Raw genomic sequence first — 20197 nt, forward strand, 5'->3', positions numbered from 1 at the left:
ATAATATATAATATCTGAGCCTTTTGAAGATTCACCAGTATCAGTTCAACTGGTCATCCGATTTCTTCCCTTAAAAGTGGCTTTTTCAAGTTTAGTGAGATTGCTACTACTATATACCAGCTATTCTACCCCTTCAAAAAGTTTGTCATATTCCCTCCCATTCTCCTAGTCTCCCTGGATTTATGACTTTTTAAAAATCCTTACTTATCCTATTTTTGTTGTTGTTTAACTAAACTGTTGTTTTGAGAGGGAACAATACTAAGTGCTCAATCTACCACTTTTACCCCAAATCAAAGACTATATATTATTATTTCTAACATTTTATTTATTTCAATCTTCCTGTTATTTTGTAATTATTCAAAAATTTTTACTTCATGTATATATTATCATCTTAATCTTTTTGAGAAGTTAAAAATCCACTTTCCTGACATTTTTGAGAACCCGTAAGCAACAGAAATTACTCAATAACATAAAGAATTATATGACAGAAATAGAGTTAACCATAGGCAGCAAGGCTATTGGAAAGGTTTGGGAAAAGAACCAGCTTTCGACCAAGAGAATGTCCTTCTGTACACACAAGCTGAAACCATGGATCGTGACTTTTAAAAGGCAGGAAAAAAAATCCATCTTTCATTACCAACTACTGCCTTATGATATGTCTGTCAAAAGAAATTGTGGTTTAATGTTCTCTCTCTTTTTTATCACTGTTCTTAAGTCTATTTTATCTAAGTATCGTTAATGTTCTCTCTTGTAAGGAAGTAAAAAAACAAACTTACCAACTAGGGTACAGTATTTATATACCTAAAGGACAGTAAATTCTCTCACCCTGGTATACTAACTGTGAGGTGTGATGAAAGTTTGTTATCAAAAACAATTAAAATACCAATGATTTACATATTATTTACTTAAAATTAGAGTAGATTCAAGATTATTATAATGTGGCTTTAACTTATCTTCTTTAGGACATACTTTTTGATGGGGAGAGAAAAGAACAAAGTTAGTCAAAATTCCCAGTGTTCTGGGACTCATAGTTTAGGTTAGCTATACTGCCATCCAGCAGTGAGTCATTATAAATAAACCATTAACACTAATGGCAATTATAAATTATTTTGGTGGCATGGAGTTACAATTCCATAGTAACTTATTATTTTACCCCAAATAAAATTTAAAAAGAAGGTGCCTGAAAAAGAAGGTTTTATGAGATCAAATTTTGGGTGAAAAAATGCAAGATTTTAATAAAAGAATGAAGAAAGAGTATTACCAACTTTCTTATTAATGATGACACAAGTCGTGCTCTCCAAATTGAAGATGAAAAAGATTTAAATAAAATTTGAAATCAAACCATCCATATTAATGTTAAAAACACTGTAAACATTGAAAATGCTGTAAATTATTCGATACACGTATAGTTTATTTGACTTTTCCATAGACTTTAAAATAAAGTTGTTTGCTTTTTGTAGTAGAATAGCAGTGCCAGGCCTCTGAGCCCAAGCTAAGCCATCATATCCCCTGTGACCTGCACGTATACATCCAGATGGCCTGAAGCAACTGAAGATCCACAAAAGAAGTGAAAATAGCCTTAACTGATGACATTCCACCACTGTAATTTGTTTCTGCCCCACCCTAACTGATCAATGTACTTGGTAATCCTCCCCTACCCTTAAGAAGGTTCTTTGTAATTCTCCCCATCCTTGAGAATATACTTTGCAAGATCCACCCCGTGACTGCAAAACATTGCTCCTAACACCACCACCTATCCCAAAACCTGTAAGAACTAATGATAATCTACCACCCTTTGCTGACTCTCTTTTTGGACTCAGTCAGTCCACCTGCACCCAGGTGAAATAAACAGCCATGGTGCTCACACAAAGCCTGTTTGGTGGTCTCTTCACATGGACACATAAGACAAGCAGTATTTACTTATTTTTTTATCTTTCACTTTAATAAAAGTGATTTCATTGTTTTTATGATTACAAAATGCTTTTATGAAAAACTTGCAGTCTCTCTCCAGAAAAGAACTCATTTATTCACATAATTTTTTAGGTGACTTTAAAAATCTAAGAATTCATGAGTGCTGTTAGAAGACATAAGTGCATTATGTTGGAAAGATATGAAACCTGTTGCTGCTCTGTGGCCAGAGCAAGAATTGCAAGTAATATATCTGAGCACCATTAGTAAGTGGCAAGAATTCCACCAGTGGACCAGTAATAAAGAGAACCACCACCTCAGAGAAAGTCTCTTGGATACGTGCAACAAGACATATGAAGAATAACGTTCATGCTAACAAAGTTTATAAGAGCAAAAAGTAGGAACAACTCAAATGCCCATCAATAATAGAATCTGGTATATTGATACAATAAAACTTCACACCAGTGAAATAAATTAACAGCTTCAGTTATCCACATCTGCCTATAGGTAACCACATTCCCTTCTTATAACCAAGACAGTATAGCATTAAGATTAAAAGTATAGATTCTGGAGTCCAACTCCATTTATAGCTTTTTGACCTTAATCTTTCCATGCATCCATTTCCTCATCTACAAAAAGTGGGATAACACTTGTACCTAGTCAAGAATTGTTCAGAAAGTAAAGATTTAATATTTTTAAGTTACTTAAAACAGTGTCTGGCACATGATAAACAACATGAAAGTGTCTGATTAATAATAACCAGACAATAGCCAGCTAAATTTAATTAGTTTAATTTGTCTTCCACTTGGCAGCCACCTTTCTAATAAATGATGGCAGCATCATGTTTTCCCTTAGTTTTTCCCTGACTTGCGTTTCACACATTCCTTTAATTATTCATTATATCCTCCTGTTTCAGTAACATATATTCAGGAGATTTTAGGTATCTTTTTTTTTTCTTTCAAATCTCAATGTTTCTAGGAAGAGATTAAAGTTTACATTCTAAGTTTAATGATAAAGTGTAAAAAAACCCCAAAAAACTCAAACAGTACAGTAAGAAGTCAACCCAGAGTATTTCGTTATATCTTAATTTTTACTTCTTGTTCCTTTTGAAAAAAGGTAGATAAACTTTTATAAACTGGGTGTTTAAAAGTCTGTGTATCAACTACTAAATCTAAAATATTCATGACTCTTACATGCATCATTATATTCATGTTAAAGAAGAAAGCACTAGTAGATTTCAATATTACTAATTCTGGGTGCAGTTTAAACACATCTATTTTGAAGACAAACTATTCTCAAAAGAGTGTTGCTACTTTTTTCAATGCTCTATTATAAGTGCCTGCAAGCATTTGCCTATTTATTAAGTTCTAAACTAAATTCCCCTACTCTCCTTTACTTTTCCCCATCCACAATAAGGTACCTTCATACCCATTCAATTGCTGCTACCCAAATCCCAGATATCACCACCCTTTAAAGTTTTACACTATCACACTTTATATATTCAATCATCAAGCCCCACCTTATCTATTCCCCTGCACACACACAAATCCAGTATCCTATTCCTGCTTACACACCCCTTCCACCGGGTTTTATCTCACTTATGATAAAATCCAAAACTCACAGCATAGCCACTCTCCCCAAAGCATACCATGCTTTAACCACACTGGTCTTTATTAAAAGTTTCTCCTATTCCCCAATCTTTCTTCCTTACTCTACGGCCTTACCTACAATATATTACCTGCTGTGAATAATCCCTCATACCTTCTTCATCTATCCAATTCCTATTCATTCTTCCAACTTCAGCTAAAATTCTACTTCTCTTAACCCAGTAATCTAAATGAGCCTCCATGTACTTTCATGACATTTTCTTATTTTTCTTCACAACATTTTTTCCACTATTTTTATTTACATATTTGTTGTGTCATTATGTGCTTATTGCATATCTCTCTCACTCAACTGTAAGCTCCACGCAGGTATTTTTAATCTGGAGCAGAGCATATATACAACATTAAAAAAAATTAATGTATGGAATTAATGAACCTGCTCTAACTCAACAATCCTAATATAGTTAAAAGCTCAAAGAGAATAAGCTCTGATCATTACTGGTCAAAGAACATTACAAATTTTTCTATGCAAACCCATGAGCTTCAGAATAATGGCACAGGGTGGGGTACATACCAGATTTTTTTTTCTGAGATGGAGTTTTGCTTTTGTTACCCAGGCTAGAGTGCAATGGCGCAATCTCAGCTCACTGCAACCTCTGCCTCCCAGGTTCAAGCAATTCTCCTGCCTCAGCCTCCCAAGTAACTGGGTATAGGAACCCGCCACCACACCCAGTTAATTTTTGTGTTTTTAGTAGAGACGGGGTTTCAACATGTTGGCCAGGCTGGTCTCGAACTCTTGACCTCAGGTCCTCCACCCGCCTTGGCCTCCCAAAGTGCTGGGATTACCAGGTGTGAGCTACTGTGCCCGGCCTCCCAGATTATTAATATAAGGAATTAGGCACAGATTTGAAGGTGAGAACAGAAGGAGGAAGGAAAACTAAAGCACAATTAGTACAACTGCTAGATTAGCCTCTACTACTTGGAGGAAGAGCATTTTTGTATCATCATTCTGCAACACAATTTCTCTCTGTATTTGCCACAAGGCAAGAGAAAACAAGATGTCAGAGAAAATCCACACTCAAAAAGCTAAAAATTAAACCTAACACCTAAACTGCAAGTGTTTAGTTCTTTCCTAAAGAACAACTCTACTTAATCAAAAAGCTTCTACTGAGGACCATCAAAACCAAGTTGTTCTAAATCTCCAAAACATTATGGCAGGATACTCAGATAGGATTTTAATTTCCAATATAGGTTTTATATGTATTAGAAGATGGCATTCTACTAAGGACCAAGAAAAGGTAAATATTAAATCTCTTTAGGTGACAGTTAAAACTGGCATACACTTTATCAGATAACTGTTTGCATTACTAATTTTTTTTTTTTTGAGACGGAGTCTCGCTCTGTTGCCCAGGCTGGAGTCCAGTGGCTGGATCTCAGCTCACTGCAAGCTCCGCCTCCCGGGTTTACGCCATTCTCCTGCCTCAGCCTCCCGAGTAGCTGGGACTACAGGCGCCCGCCACCTCACCCGGCTAGTTTTTTTTGTATTTTTTTAGTAGAGACGGGGTTTCACTGGGTTAGCCAGGATGGTCTCGATCTCCTGACCTCGTGATCCGCCCGTCTCGGCCTCCGAAAGTGCTGAGATTACAGGCTTGAGCCACCGCGCCCAGCCTACTAATTTTTTCTTTGTGCAGGTTCTATCTACTCTACCACATTGTTAACTGACAACGACAGTCTTACCAGTTCTTTGTACCCCTTAAGGATAGGAAAGAACAGCTACTAAAGTTAACAGTAAAACTATCTGTTTCCAAGTATTTAGATTTATTTTTATCACATTTCTAAATTATATATTACCTTTTAAAGTAGTGACCAGCATATGTACTTAGAAATTTTAATAAGTAATTCCATTTTGGGGGGATGCAAAGTTTAATTATATAACAAAGTGTGCTAATTTATATCACATGTAACCATCACTTTCCATATGGTGACATGCACAGTAGTGGGGGTAGGGGGTAAGGAATGATAAACAGAGACCTAGCCTTAACTTAAAAAAGAAAAACAAAAAGCAAAAAACAAAAAACAAACAAACAAAAAAAAAACAGGTATTAAACATTAGTAAGGTATTTTAAAATCAAATTATAAAATATGTGCTTTTTATTTCTTTTACTCAGTATACATATTTTCTCTTTTCTAACAGGCAGTCATTCAATTCTCAAATATTAAAAGCCTAATATGTGATAGGCTTATTTGTCTTGTACCAAGTGCTAGGGATACAGCAGTGAACAAAAGAGTTGAAAGGCCCCACTCTCCTTTAGCATACATTCTAGTAGAAGGAAAAGAAAACAGAATAATGAAGTAGAGACTGACTAGGAGAGGTACTTTAGAATAGTGATTAAGAAAAGTTTATACATTAGGGGAATATCTGAGCTAAGACCACATATAAAAATCTTAACCCCACAATTATTCAGAAATCAATTATTTCATAGTATGCATGCAATGAAAACCCAGTAGAAACTCTTATCCTCTTTTACCAATCTTGAAATTCTCACTATTAACAAAATGATGCCTATATTTAGATATCCAGGTAACATCCAAAATTTATTAGGTCAAAAAGAAAATCCTCATCTCTACCACTTAAAGTCACTGCTAAATATACTGCTATCACCAGCAACCATACTACCACTTTCCCAGCTCTCTTGGTCCTTAGAACTGCTTCAGTCAGCTCTCCTTGCTTTTCCTATATTCAATCCATTAAAATCTCCTGCTGATTCTTTCTCTCCAGTGTTTATCAGAACAGCATCACATTCATTATTTTTAAATAATTATACTCCATACTGTTAGCAATCCGAGTCTGAAGCACTTTAGCAGCACGTCTAACTACTATCCCTGGTCTGCCTATGCAGTATATCCTGCTGAACAAGTCCCCACATCCCATGTAACATTGTCACACCCCTAGTCACTACCCAACAGTGCCTTTCCATAAAGAATTCCCACTCTTGCTACCTTGCATTCAAGGTCTCCCATTATCACAGCCAGCAATGACAGAGCTTAAATATACATGAGGAAAAAGTGACTAAATTAGAGAAAAACATACACACTGCTACAGCTGAAGATTTTAATGTCCCTCTCTTAGCATTTGATAGAAGAACCAGATCCCTCTAAACAAAAATCAATAAAGACATGGTAGATCTGATCAGCGACCTCGACCTAAGTGACATTTTTAGAACACTATACCCAACAACTATAGAATACATTCTTTTTGAGTACATGTAATTTCACCAAGACTGATATGACTTATGCTGATAAATCAAAATAAATTTAAAAGGATTAAACTTCTCAGAGTGTGTTGTTTGTACACAACTGAAATAAATTAAAAACCAGTAACAGTAAGTGTTTAGAAAAACTCCAAAACTTCAAATATTTAAAGCCAACACACTTCTAAATAATCCATGGAGGAAAAAAAAACCCAGAAAACACTGAATTATTTCAGATGGAATGTAATGAAAAGTGCAAATAAAATTACATATAAACATCTGGAGAACACAGAGAAGGCAGTGTGTAGAGGGGAGGAAGAAGATTTTATAGCTTTAAATGTCTCCTTTAGAGGGAAATAGATTTCAAGGTTCTACCTTAAGAAGCTAGGAAGAAAAGAGCAAAGTAAACCCAAAGGAAGTAAAAGAAAGAAGATAATCTAAATGCAGACATCAGTGAAAGAAATAAAACAGTAGAAAAAATTAACAAAGCAAAAGTTAGTTCCCTGAAAAGAGCAACAAAAATTTTTAAATCTCCAGTTCATGTGGCCATGAACACATTCTCACCTTTCCTTCAGCCTTGTCTGAAACCAATATGGCAGGCATCTTCTAGCCTTTAGACACAGATGGCACTCATCTCTCATTTGGTTCTTGGTTCTTAGAATTGCTAATCTTCTTAATCTTCTATACCAGGGTCAGCAAACTATGCTTCTCAGGCTAAATCAGGTTCACCACCTGTTTCTGTATGGCCTGTGAGCTAAGAATGGTTTTCACTTTTTTTTTTTTTTTTTAGACAGAGTCTCGCTCTGTCACCCAGGCTGGAGTGCAGTGGTGCGATCTCAGCTCACTGCTACTCCCACCTCAAGGGTTCAAGCAATTCTCGTGCCTCAGCCTCCTGAGTAACGGGGATTACAGGTGTGTACCACCACATCTGGCCAGTTTTTACATTTTTTAAATGGTTGAAAAAAATCAAACGAAGAATAATATTTCATGACACAACACAATTACATGAAATTCAATTTCAATGTCCATAAACAAAGTTTTATTGGAATACACTCACACTCATTTGTTTATGACTTATTGTCTATGGCTGCTTTCACACTACACCAGCTGAGTCCAGTAGCTCCCGTATGGTTGGCAATGTCTACAGCATTTATTATCTGGTCCTTTACAGTAAAAGTCTGTCAAGCCCTTCTCTACACATACTCTTTCTCCTCCTCCTCTCTTCTCTGTCAATTCATGCATCCACCCCAAGAGTCTGGTCAATACCCATTTATAAGAAATGTCATTTTACTTCCTGGAAAATATTCTGTTCAAAATATTCTATATTGATATGTAGAGTAATATCTTGCACATGTATATGTTGTTTCACCATTTAGCAGCAACTTCCCTAAGAAAGGAATTGTATCTGCCATTCATCAACAAAACAGTAGCATTTGAACAACAAGCAATGGACCAGACTTAAGAAAAACTACCTTGCCTCTTCTCACCAGAAGCAAGGACCAAAGCTGGTGGGGGAAGCAGGGTTGATAGGCAGAAAGAACAGGGGCAGAGAATCTATTGAAAATTGAATATGCAGACATTCAAAACTTTTTGCTTTTATTAAAGATAAATACAGAAATGTAATCTACTTTTTAAAAATAAAAGCTTATTATCTCTGATTACGACAGAACTATTTGCCTTATGGATCAAGAATAGAAAATAGAAAAATTTACTTGATTAATAGCCCCTTCTTTCGAATAGATCATCAGTTCTTAAATGTTTTTGGTTTACGGGTCCCTTTATACTTTTAAAAATTATCGAGGACCCAAAGAGGTTTAATTAATATGAGTTGCCAATATTTACTGTATTATAAATTAAAACTGAGAATAGCCCTTTAATAACCCATTTTTTTTTCTTTACTGCAATTATGTAGTAACAAAGAAAATAATAACCAAGAATACAATTGGGTACTACAGCCTCAGTTTATGAGAAGGCATCAATTTTACCCTCCATTACTTTTGCACTATTGGTGAGAATGTCTATACAATAGAAAAGGAACACAACATCTTAATATTATTAATAAAACAATTTTGATGTTGTGGACTCCATGAAAAGGTCTTAGGGGCTCTGTTATAGACTGAATTGTGCCCCCCTCTCAAGTTCATATGTTGAATTCCTAACCCCCAGAGTGACTGTACTTGGAGATAGGGCTAGTAAGGAGGTAACTAAGGTTAAATGAAGTCCTAAGGGTGGAGCCCCAGTCCAATAAGACTGGTGTCCTTATAAGAAGAGAAAGAGACACCAGGAGTGCACAGGCACAGAGGAAAGGTAATGTGGGGACACAAGAAGATGGCAGCCAAATACAGAGAGGCCTCACCAGAAACCAACCCTGATGGTATCTTGATCTTGGTCTTTCAGTTTCCAGAACTGTGAGAAAATAAATTTCTATTGTTTAAACCACCCAGTCTGTGGTATTCTGCTATGGCAGCCCAAGCAGCCTAATACAGACCCTCCAAGGGGTGTGCAGACCATATGATGAGAACTTTTGCCCTAGATATATATTTATTATTATCTTTGTATGTGCTCTGAAAGAAGAGGGCAAAGATCGTTTCAAAGACAAAGACAGAGATCTGGAGCCCAGAAAAAGAAAATTAGATGATATCCAAGAACAGTGAAGAAGATAAATCCCCTGATAAAAATGAGAAAGTAAAAAAAATTCCATAGGTAATCTATATAAGCTAGGCTCTCTCACTAATCTATACTTAGCTCTCCCACATACCACATTATTTAGACAATGCTATGAAATTTAAGCCTCCCATTCTCATACCCTTACTATATCACTTCTCTGAATTTCTACCTCTAACTTCTTTTGGTCCTTTGAATATTCATCACTTGTTTGACCTTACAGAATTTGGCTAGGGAGATTTCAGGTGAACTTCCTATCAAATTAAAGTCACTTTTCTCTTTGACCTTTCAGATATATTCTAAGAAAAGTATACTGGTTGTCCTCCACTTCTTCTCAATATCCTTGATTGCCTGGTAAATGTGGACATACAGTTCAGACTTTGGCCCTCTGCTCTTCTGTGACCATGAATATATATATATATATATATACACATGAACATATATACATGCATACACATGGTCATGCACAAACACATGCAACACATACATACCCTCTTTCTTTAGAGAAAGAAAAATCTATTGAGTATCTACATTCAACTTAAAAATCTATTGAGTATCTTATATGTGACACCTCAATAAATTCAACCTACTAGGAGAAACTACAAATGACCAAATTAACATCCCCAGAAAAATGAGCAAAGGACAAAAGCAAGCAATGCACAAAAGATGATCTGCAAATGGACAATAAAAATTCAAATATATCCAACTTTACTAATAACTATTTGAATTAAAATTATGGCATCTATCAAAACGGCAAAGGACTAAAAAAACTGACAAAATCCAGCATTGGTAAGGGTCTAGGGAAATATATAATGTCTTATATTGTTTTTGAAATAGAAATTGGTATATCTTCTGGAGTTACCAAAATAATTACAATGCACAATCTATCTTCTAAGAATTTGTCTTCACCATATAATCAAAAGTACAAAGATACAATCATAAGTATAGGGCGGTAGTTATTAACTGGGGCTGTCTTACCTCCCAGGAAACACTGGTAATGTTTGGAGGCATTTTTTGTTACCACAACTCAGGGTGGAGAGTGCTTCACATGTCTACTAGGTAGATAACAGATGCTGCTGAACATCTTACAATGCATAGTACAGTCCCCACAACAAAGAATTATCTGACCCCAAAGTCAACAGTGGTGTTGTTGAGAAACAGTGGTGTATGAGGATAAACTATTTTTTTACCATTGTGGCTACAACTGCTCCTCCTCAGAAGGGAAAAAAAAAAAACAACAGTTCTTATTTAGGTCAAATACCTGTATACTAACTGGCTATATTGGAGGTCAGTGTGCACTAAACCAGACTGCTGTATGGTTCTCCTTCTCCTATGTTCATCATCTATTTTGCTGGATATGTAAGTGGATGCAGCCTGATTTCCCAGGAGTGTCTGAGCATTTTCCTCTCACACAGTTAACATGTCAAAACACAAGGGGACTAGAGGTGTCACTCTGTGAATAGAACTTGACAGTCAGCTAACAGTATAAGGTCAAACATTAGGTTTGGGGAAATGAGACAAAGGCATATACCAATTCCTAACAAAGCCTCCTAGGCTACAGAAAGACAGATATTAGGTACAAATTAGACTTAATCCCTTCTAGGATACAGAAAGACAGAGATTAGGTACAAATTAGACAGGGGATTCAAATTCATGAGCTCTGCTTAGAAAGCTGCCTGAATGGCTGGGCGTGGTAGCTCATGCCTGTAATCCCAAGACTTTGGGAGGCCAAGGCAGGTGGATCACCTGAGGTCTGGAGTTCGAGACCAGCCTGGCCAACATGGTGAAACCCTGTCTCTACTAAAAATACAAATAATTAGCTGGGCGTGGTGGCAGGCGCCTGTAATCCCAGCTACTCAGGAGGCTGAGGCAGAAGAATCACTTGAACCCAGGAGGTGGAGAGGTTGTAGTGAGCCAAGATCGCACCATTGTACTCCAGCCTTGAGATGGAGCAAAACTCCATCTCAAAAAAGAAGGAAGGAAGGAAGGAAGGAAGGAAGGAAGGAAGGAAGGAAGGAAGAAAGGAAGGAGAGAGAGAAAGCAAGCAAGCTGCCTGAACATACTCATACACAAAAAATTCTAGACAATATCAATGTTCAATTAAACACTGAAGTGCCACGGTTCAAGTGTTCAAAGGGAAAACAAAAAAAATCAAGAGATTTAAAATATACCAGATATATATTAAGGGGACAAAGGAAGCCTCAGGAAAGATTAGGACTGAAGTGTCGTTACTGTAATTTTCTAAATGTTTCAACAAGACAAGGCATTTCACATGCCATATTCCAGGAAAAGGGCCAGGTGAATAAGGGAACTCCTCCCCACCCCCCACATACCACACAAGATTATGAGAATCACAGTTAACAACTCTTCCCATGACGAAAGCAGGGTAGATAAGAGGGCTGGGATACTCCAAAGAAGGAATAAAGAAAAATTTCTAGCTTAGTTAACAAGAAGAAACATGGTATCATAAATTCAAAGTAGCATTTCTTTTCAAATATCCTGTTATTATCTCTTACCACTAACCCAGAAAGATATTTTCCCTAATTAGCTTAAATTTCATCACATACATGCAATTCTTACTTAAATAGTGTAAAAAGGTCCTGCATATCCTAAACTTGTATAAGTCAAATTCCATTCTTTATATATAAAGCTACAATATTCCATTGAATGAAATTCTGTGAATCATTCTTTAAAAAATTAATCCCATCTTATCTGTATAAAATCAAATTTTTATACATGTGCACAAGTGAAAATACAGAACACTTTAAAAACACACAACAAAAATAAGAATTAAATTTGCCTATATTGTATTGTATATTCCCAGAAAGACTCATAACATTGAATAATTTTGTTTTGTTTTGTTTTTGAGACAGAGTTTCGCCCTTGTTGCCCAGGCTGGAGTACAATGGCGCAATCTCAGCTCACCAAAACCTCTGCCTCCCAAGATCAAGCGATTCTCCTGCCTCAGCCTTCCCAAGTAGCTGGGATTACAGGCATGCACCACCACGCCTGGCTAATTTTTGTATTTTTAGTAGAGACGGGGTTTCTCCATGTTGGTCAGCCTGGTCTCGAAATCCTGACCTCAGGTGATCCATCCTCCTCGGCCTCCCGAAGTGTTGGGAGTACAGGCATGAGCCACCGCGCCCAGCCAATATTGAATAGTTAATAATAATTTGAACATGAGGTTCGCTGTAAAAGCTGAACAAACCAAATTATATAAAATTTGGCAACAGTCATGAAAATAGAAATCTGAAATTATTGCCAGTTTATTATTGCAAGATGAACTGAGTCTCCCCAAAGGCATGCTTTTCTTAGTCCTAGTTTGGGCTTTGATCTTGCTGATAAGGAATTTAAATTTTGTAGAAGGGATAAGAATTTTACCTGGAAAAACTGGAAAGAATTTTTTTTGTTTTCTTGAGACGGAGTTTCACTCTTGTTGCCCAGGCTGGAGAGCAATGGCGCGATCTCGGCTCACCGCAACCTCCACCTCCCAGGTTCGAGCAATTCTCCTGCTTCAGTCTCCCGAGTAGCTGGGATTACAGGCATGCACCACCATGCCCAGCCAATTTTGTATTTTTAGTAGAGATGGGGTTTCTCCATGTTTAGGCTGGTCTCAAACTCCTGACCTCAGGTGATCTGCGCACTTCGGCCTCCCAAAGTGCTGGGATTACAGGCGTGAGCCACCACGCCCGTCCTGGAAAGAATTCTGTACAGTAAGTATAAGGAAGGACTGAGGAGTCTGAAAAGGCTGAGAGGGTAGGCTGTTTTGGGGAGAGAAAGTCAGGAAGAGGTAGGATGTGGCAGGTTAAAGAAGAACAAGAAAATCTGAAAAAGAACAAAGATTCTTAAAGGCAATTTATAGGAAGTAAATCTTGTTGGATCAAACTACTCCCTTTATCTCCCTCAAAAAACCCTTTGGGAATAATCTCTATTATTTATCACCAAAAATATAATTTTATAATTATCTTTGTAATTCTATAACTATAATTATTTTTATAATATTTGGCTTGTTTTCTTGTTTGTAAGAAGTCTGGAAGAGAACTTCAAGGACAGAGAATGGTAGTCTAAGGATCAAAAATCAATCTGTCCCTGTGCCCCGACCAAATGATTATACTTTGAGTATTCTATCTCTTACTGAAAAACAACATATTTCTCCAAGTTAACCAACCAGTCAGTTTATTGGTTAACTCAAGGTCATAATGAAGCCAAGGGTTCTGGGTCTGGACTCCTTTGATCCATTAACTGTTCTAAACGGAGTTCACAGGCTATATTCACAATGTCAGGTAAGCTGCCTTTCAAAATAAGTAGTTGATTAGTCAGATAAGGGTAGTCAAGAGAGTATGAATGAATCGATGAAAAATCATCACTCCTACTATTGGTAGTAGATTCACTAATTTTAAATCTAAGGCCATATTATTAATAGTTTGTGGGAAAAGGGCAAAGAATCTTCAACAGTTTGGAAAATTACTCTTTTTCAGTTTCATGTAAGCTTTCACAAGAAGGTTCACCATTTAATTTTAAGTCTAAAACAAACCCAAATGAATACTTTCCAAGAATAAAGGCTACATGCATAAAAGAATTACTACTTAAGACACAATTATATCATTTTAATGATGCCTAAATAGAAGCAATTAAACAACAAGGTGAAAGAATCTATGACAAGTCCTGTTAATTGTTGACTATAGCAGAAGAGTTTTAAAAATCACACACTTTGTTTAAATTCCTCTCATGTAAAAATCCAACAAAGCAATAATGGTAACATAAGTAGTAAGTAACATCAAATTTTTAATCATAAGTAAAAAGACAGTATAAATTGTCTACTCTTTCCTATTTAACCATCTGGAACATATTACAAACTCTCTGAAAGCAAGAAAAATCTGCAAGTATAATTACACTCCAGGACTATTAGCATGACATGCTTCAATAAATACTCCTAATAGGATCTGCTGATAGAATAACTGGCACTAAAATGGATGGATTTTCATTATCTGCCTATTTGTTCTTACTGGCTAAATGCTCAAAAAAACCAATGAACTGTCTATTGAATACAGGAGGGGGGAACATACACCCAGCAAGGACAAAGTATGGCAGTTTGTAGAGGTAGAACAGAAGGAATGAGCATAGATTTATAAAGGCCTGAGTTCAAATCACATTTTCTCTCCCTCCCTTCCTTCACCTCTCCTCACCCCCAATCTGCATAACTATCCATGCTCTGGTTAAAAGTGACTTGGTTAAGGTAGGTGAATATATTAAATTAAATCTTGAGTTGGCAGAATTCCATCAGCTGAAGGTCTTCAGACCAGATGGTAAACTAGTTACAAGGAACAACATTCACAATTTCCTCTGTTCTTGATGGTTTTTGAGATTTAATATACAGCCACCTAATTGGAACAGTTATACAAGTGAAGAACTGCATCAGCTAGGATTTTCAGGAAGGGAGCTCGGCAGCTGAGCAGCAAAGTCAACTGGGTGCTGTGTCTCATCCAGATATAATGAGTAGTTGAACTAAGCAGCAATAGTTGGAGTGATGAAGATATTAAACTACTTCAACAAGTGTTGGGAGTAAAAAAGGGAGGCCAAATTGTCCACATGTGTGAATTACAAAAGTAATTCATTTTTACTACACAACGTTGGAAAATACAGGTAAATAAAAATAAAATTAAAATCACCCATAGCTGTACAATCTAGAATTAAAGTGAATATCTGCATATGCATTCTTTCTATAAATATCTATATATATAGTTTTATTTGAATAATTACAGAATCATAGTGAATATATTGCTTAAGAGCATCTTTTTTTCACTAAGTTTACATATGTCCCTTCTCGTGTCATTAAGAATTCCACAAAGATTTTACTGTCTGTAAAATATTTGTGTGTGTGTGCATGTGTGTGTATCATAGTTTTTAAGAAATGCAGTGATTAGGACTTCAGATTGGCTCCAATTTTTTTTTTGTGGTATTAAATACAATACAGGTACTGTGATGAAGCATAAAACTTTGTTTATATTCTCCGAATAAGCTCCTATGAACACCAAGGTTCCTGGCATGGGGGACTCATTAATGCCATTTAGCCAGGCCTGAGTTTATGGGAGATAACAGATGTCTGAGGGAGACGCTGATGAACTCAGCTGCATACACATTAATCATGAGGTGGCAACAGGACACCCAAGAAGATATGTTCAGATGGCTTTCAAAGAGGTAGAATATAAAGGATTCCGGAATCATTAACACATTGATGATAGTGCAGTGTATGAGATGACCAACAGAACGTGTGCAGAAAGAGAACAGAATGGATTACTATGGAAGCACTGCAATATTTAAAGAGGGAGACAGTTACAGCTGGAAGAACAAGTGAAAAAGAGAGAAAATGGATAGAGGTAAAAGGAAACCAGCAGAAGTTGAGGTGGAGAGATCATAACGTTCAGTTTTGAGAAGCAATTTTGTACCTGCCAAAACAACAACAAACTCAGAAAAAAGTGCCCAAAGATAGTGAAGAGTCTGCTAAAACTTAAACCCCAATGAGGCATGAATACTTCTCTCTCAAAGGGCCCTGAAATTCAACATACCCCAACACCACCACAGTCATTGGAGCAACATGCTTTTATGTTCAACATTTCTACCATCCTCCCCAACTTCATACCATAAAGATGCAAACAAGTATTTTATGGTAAGTTTGTAGGAGAGTATTATAAACTCTCTTTTTGAGGGATGGTGTCTAAAACTGTATCTCTCCATTCAAGGTTTTGGCTACTCCTAGTATACTAAGATTTGTCATCACAGTAAACATGTCTATGTTCACAATTTCAACCTCATTTTGTAAACTTTCCAAAGTATTATTTTCAGAATCAATTTTTTACTAACTTGATTTCATTTTTCCCTTCCTCTTTCTAGCCTCTGCTAAATCCTCAGGGATTAAGAGTTTAAGTCCCCTAACAACTGTTTTCCAGTGTTTCCAAATACCCACACTAACTGCTGCTCCACTTTCCCCAGTTCTAGTCAGAGACTGCTCATGTGTTGAGCAGGACTACAGTACATATAAAAAACTACAGTACTTATAGGTAGGTGTCATATAGATATACAAGTAGGAGATCAAAAGTGTATTCTTACATCAAGTCACACTCATCAGATTACCAAAACATGCAGAACTACTGCCTCTGCTTTGGGGGTATTTTTCAAGACCAACTTCATTCATTTTCCTGTAATCACCAATATCATTTTATCTGTTACAACATCATCTTCCTTCCCCTAGACTCACATTCCTCCCCTTCCAAGAAATTTTTTATTCATTCCCTTTCACTTTTCCCAGTTTTGCCAAAAGAAATGGTCTTTCCCTTGCATTTTTAATATGCTATTTTATTGGGAGCATTAGAGAAAAATGGAAAGAAATCTCAACCATCAAATCCATACAAGAGCAACAAATGGTATCAAATTTAAAAAAACTATGTACTATGGTAACTATGTAACAAATTATTTTTCATCATACGTGAAAAAGGATGATAGGAAAAGGGAAATGTGCAAATAGCAGACACAGTGCATGATGAAATTCACCCCACATACAAATCATCATTTCCATCCTCTGAAGGTTACTGTTCCTTTGTTTCTCCTCTTCTCTCTTCCTCCGATGTATAACCTAATGTGACAATACTACCGAATAACAAGCACGTAGACTCCAAAAAGTGCTATTTGACAGAAAATTCAGTATTACATATAAATAGTGCCATTTTGATTTTACTTTGAAAAACTGTCTGCTTTAGTAAAGACTAAACCTAAAAGTAGGCTCTTAATATTCTAACAGTGAACTGATAAAAGTTTCCTAAGATCCCTGATATTTTCATAAACGTTGGATGAATGGAACACCTTTATAGTAATGACAAATTTTTGCCAACCTTTACCTTTCCTCCTATCTGGACTTACTAATCTAACCCCTCACATTCTCATCCTCTTCCCTCTAGAAAGTCATTCCTCATCTGCAATGGTTTGGCTGAGTAACCCCCTCCTATGTGTCCTAGCATCTAGCAAAGAAAGTAATTGTGTATAGATCTGTCTGATTATATAGATAAGTGAACTGCAAGCTTCTTGAAAGCAGTAAGACTATGTCTCACTCACTGTTTTACCTCCAGAGCCTAGGACGATGCTTGGCACTTGGTAGATTCTCAACACTGACAGTCAGCATTGGCCCCCACCAGCACCATCAACCAGTACCCATCAGCTGTTCCATCAACAACGTCCTAGACTAAGGCTTACTACAATCTCCTGCTGCGAAGCCAACATAACTTCCTTAGAGGATTCCTTAAGTTCTGATACTAGCCATCTACTGTGTGCAAAGCAATATATTACAGGTTATATTTTATGTTATTTCTTCAAAAACCCCATGAAGTAAAAATAATTATCCTCCTTTACCAACAAAAGAATAACAGCTCTGTGATAATTTACTTTCTCACAGCTACATAGTAACAAGCAGTTGAGGAGAGATTAATGCCTAAGTCTATCTGACTAAACTGAGGCGATTTCTACTTTGTTATTCTGTTTCCTCAATACCTACATGAAATCAACATAAATACATAATTTATCTAAATATGTTTTTCTTGCTACATTCTATAATGTTACAAACCGTTTGGGAATCAATAAAATTAACTCTGAAGTACCTGGAAGACTGTAAAGATGGTGCATTAAGATTATATGCTCTGGAATTAGAATGATTACTTGGATTCAAGTAACAATTCTGCTACCCACTAGCTATATAAACTTGAATTATTTAATTTCTCTGTGCTTTGATTTGCTAATCTCTAAAATGAGAATACAAGTGGTAGCTATAGGATTCTTGTGAATAATAAATGATAAGATATGTGAAGGACTTAGAATGGAGCCTAGCACATAACAATATTAATACTAAGCTAGAATTAGTGCATGCTTACAATATATGTTACCTTATCTTCAATAGCATTAGGTTTTATTATTTAATTATCTAAGTTTACATGAAGAAATAATTAACTTTTTCTGTGTCGGTGGTTCTCAAACTTGTAATGCATCAGAATTATCTAGGAGGCTTTTAAACATACCCACAGGCCCTGCACCTTAGAGATTCTGACATGTAGGTGTGGGGTGGGCTTTAGAAATTATTCTTTTGAAAATTTTCCAAGAGGATTCCCACTCCCTGGGATATGAGAATATGCTGGGCTAGAGATCTTAAAACATTTCTATTTTACACACCTGATATAAAGAATGAAAATGGGCCAGGCACAATGACTCATACCTGTAATCCCAGCACTTTGGGAGGCCGAGGCAGGCAGATCACTTGAGCCCAGGAGTTCAAGAGTAGCCTGAAAAACATGACAAAACCCTGTCTCTCCAAACAAAACAAAATAAAAACAAAAAAGTAGCCAGGTGTGGTGGTGTATACCTGTAGTTCTAGCTACACAGGAGCCTGAGGATCCCCTGACCCTGGGTGGTTGAGGCTGCATGCAGTAAGCTGTGATCACATTACTGCACAACAGCCTGGATAACAGAATGAGACCCCATATCAAAAAAAAAAAAAAAAAAAAGAATGAAAATGAATCAAGGCAATAGGCAGAAAAGCAAGTAATGAAGCTTCCAGATACTCCTGGGGCATGTAAGAATCCTAGTAACCTAGAGTTGGAAAGGATTGAGAAAAAAGTTTAGTCCTCTGAAGTCAGGTAAGACACCATCAGACAAAGACAGGGCCCAAGAAGGACAGTAACACCAGTGTCTTGTTTTTCTAAGACCACCAGAGCGAGCACAAAAGAACCAGCAAGTAGGCAAAGGTCAGGCGCAAAACTGCAAGTTTATTTTAGTAACCTAAGGTGTGGAGAAGAAGTCTGTCGGCCTCCGGCAAAGAAGGCCGGCAGAGTTCCCCTCCCCCAACCCGGATGTGCACCATCTTGCCTCCGCGCGGGAAAAGTTGGGAGGGGGGATGAAGAACCCGGATGTGCACCATCTTGCCTCCGTTCATCCAAACAACCAGGAAAAGGGTAAATTCAAACATTAAAAACACCTTCAAAGGCAAACATCAAAGAAAAGTAACCTCTTGGCCTTACCAAAGGCATCATGGCCTGGATCATCTATGCTATGTGGATAGTCCTAAAAAACAAAAGTTGGGGTGCAGCAGGACCTTCTCTGCTTCAAGCCCAGGCAGATCTCCAGGCAACTGGAGCACCCATTCACTTGGATCAGCAGGCTGAGCCAGCCTACTCTCCCTATGCCAAGACCATGGCAAAGCAGGGCACTCTCTGCCCCATTTCCGGGCATAGCTTCAGGCAGTCAGAGGACCTGTTTGCCTGGATTGCCAGCCTGAGACACCCCATCTTTCCTGTGTAGAGACTGTGGTACAGCAGGGCCCTCTGCACTCTGCACCCAGGCAGATCACCAGGTACCTGGAGCACCCACTCTCCTGGATTAAGAGTTCAGGCCTCCACCCCTGCCTGTGCAGAGAACTTGGGGCCAAGGAGATTTCCCAGCTCCATGCCTACGACCACCTCTGGGTGCTTGGTGGCTGCCCACTGGCTTCTCCCTCAGTGTTAGTGCTTGTGCCTGCCATCAGGGGACTGTAGGTGGCCTGGCCCCACCCATCTTGCTTCCCACTTCCCTGGGGCTGAGCAGGGAGCTCAGGCCACTGTGCACTCCACATAACAGCCCAATGCCTGAGGCAACAGAGAGCTTCTTCCTGTAAACAAGCATCAAGTGTACAGCTAGCCACATTGGCTACAGCTAAGTGATCTTACTCATAAGTGCCATCTACTGGCTTGTAGGTCA

At 37.4% G+C, this 20197-nt stretch overlaps 1 protein-coding gene across 5 annotated transcripts in view; it reads right to left on the reverse strand.

Moving 5' to 3' along the window:
- The window catches only part of NCOA1 (nuclear receptor coactivator 1), a 276873-nt gene that overhangs the window by 141584 nt on the left and 115092 nt on the right, over positions 1–20197 (reverse strand). Inside the window, exon 1 of one of the 5 annotated variants that reach the window (XM_023230093.1) lies at positions 18681–18731. The exons of 3 other annotated variants lie outside the window; for them this stretch is intronic. The gene's annotated coding sequence lies outside the window, so the exon portion shown is untranslated. Of the gene's footprint in view, positions 1–12808; positions 12827–18680; positions 18732–20197 lie in introns of those variants that run through there. One more of the 5 variants, XM_023230094.2, reaches the window with a different exon arrangement.

This window comes from Piliocolobus tephrosceles, chromosome 15, assembly GCF_002776525.5.
Source record: "Piliocolobus tephrosceles isolate RC106 chromosome 15, ASM277652v3, whole genome shotgun sequence".
NCBI classification, from domain to species: Eukaryota; Metazoa; Chordata; class Mammalia; order Primates; family Cercopithecidae; genus Piliocolobus; species Piliocolobus tephrosceles.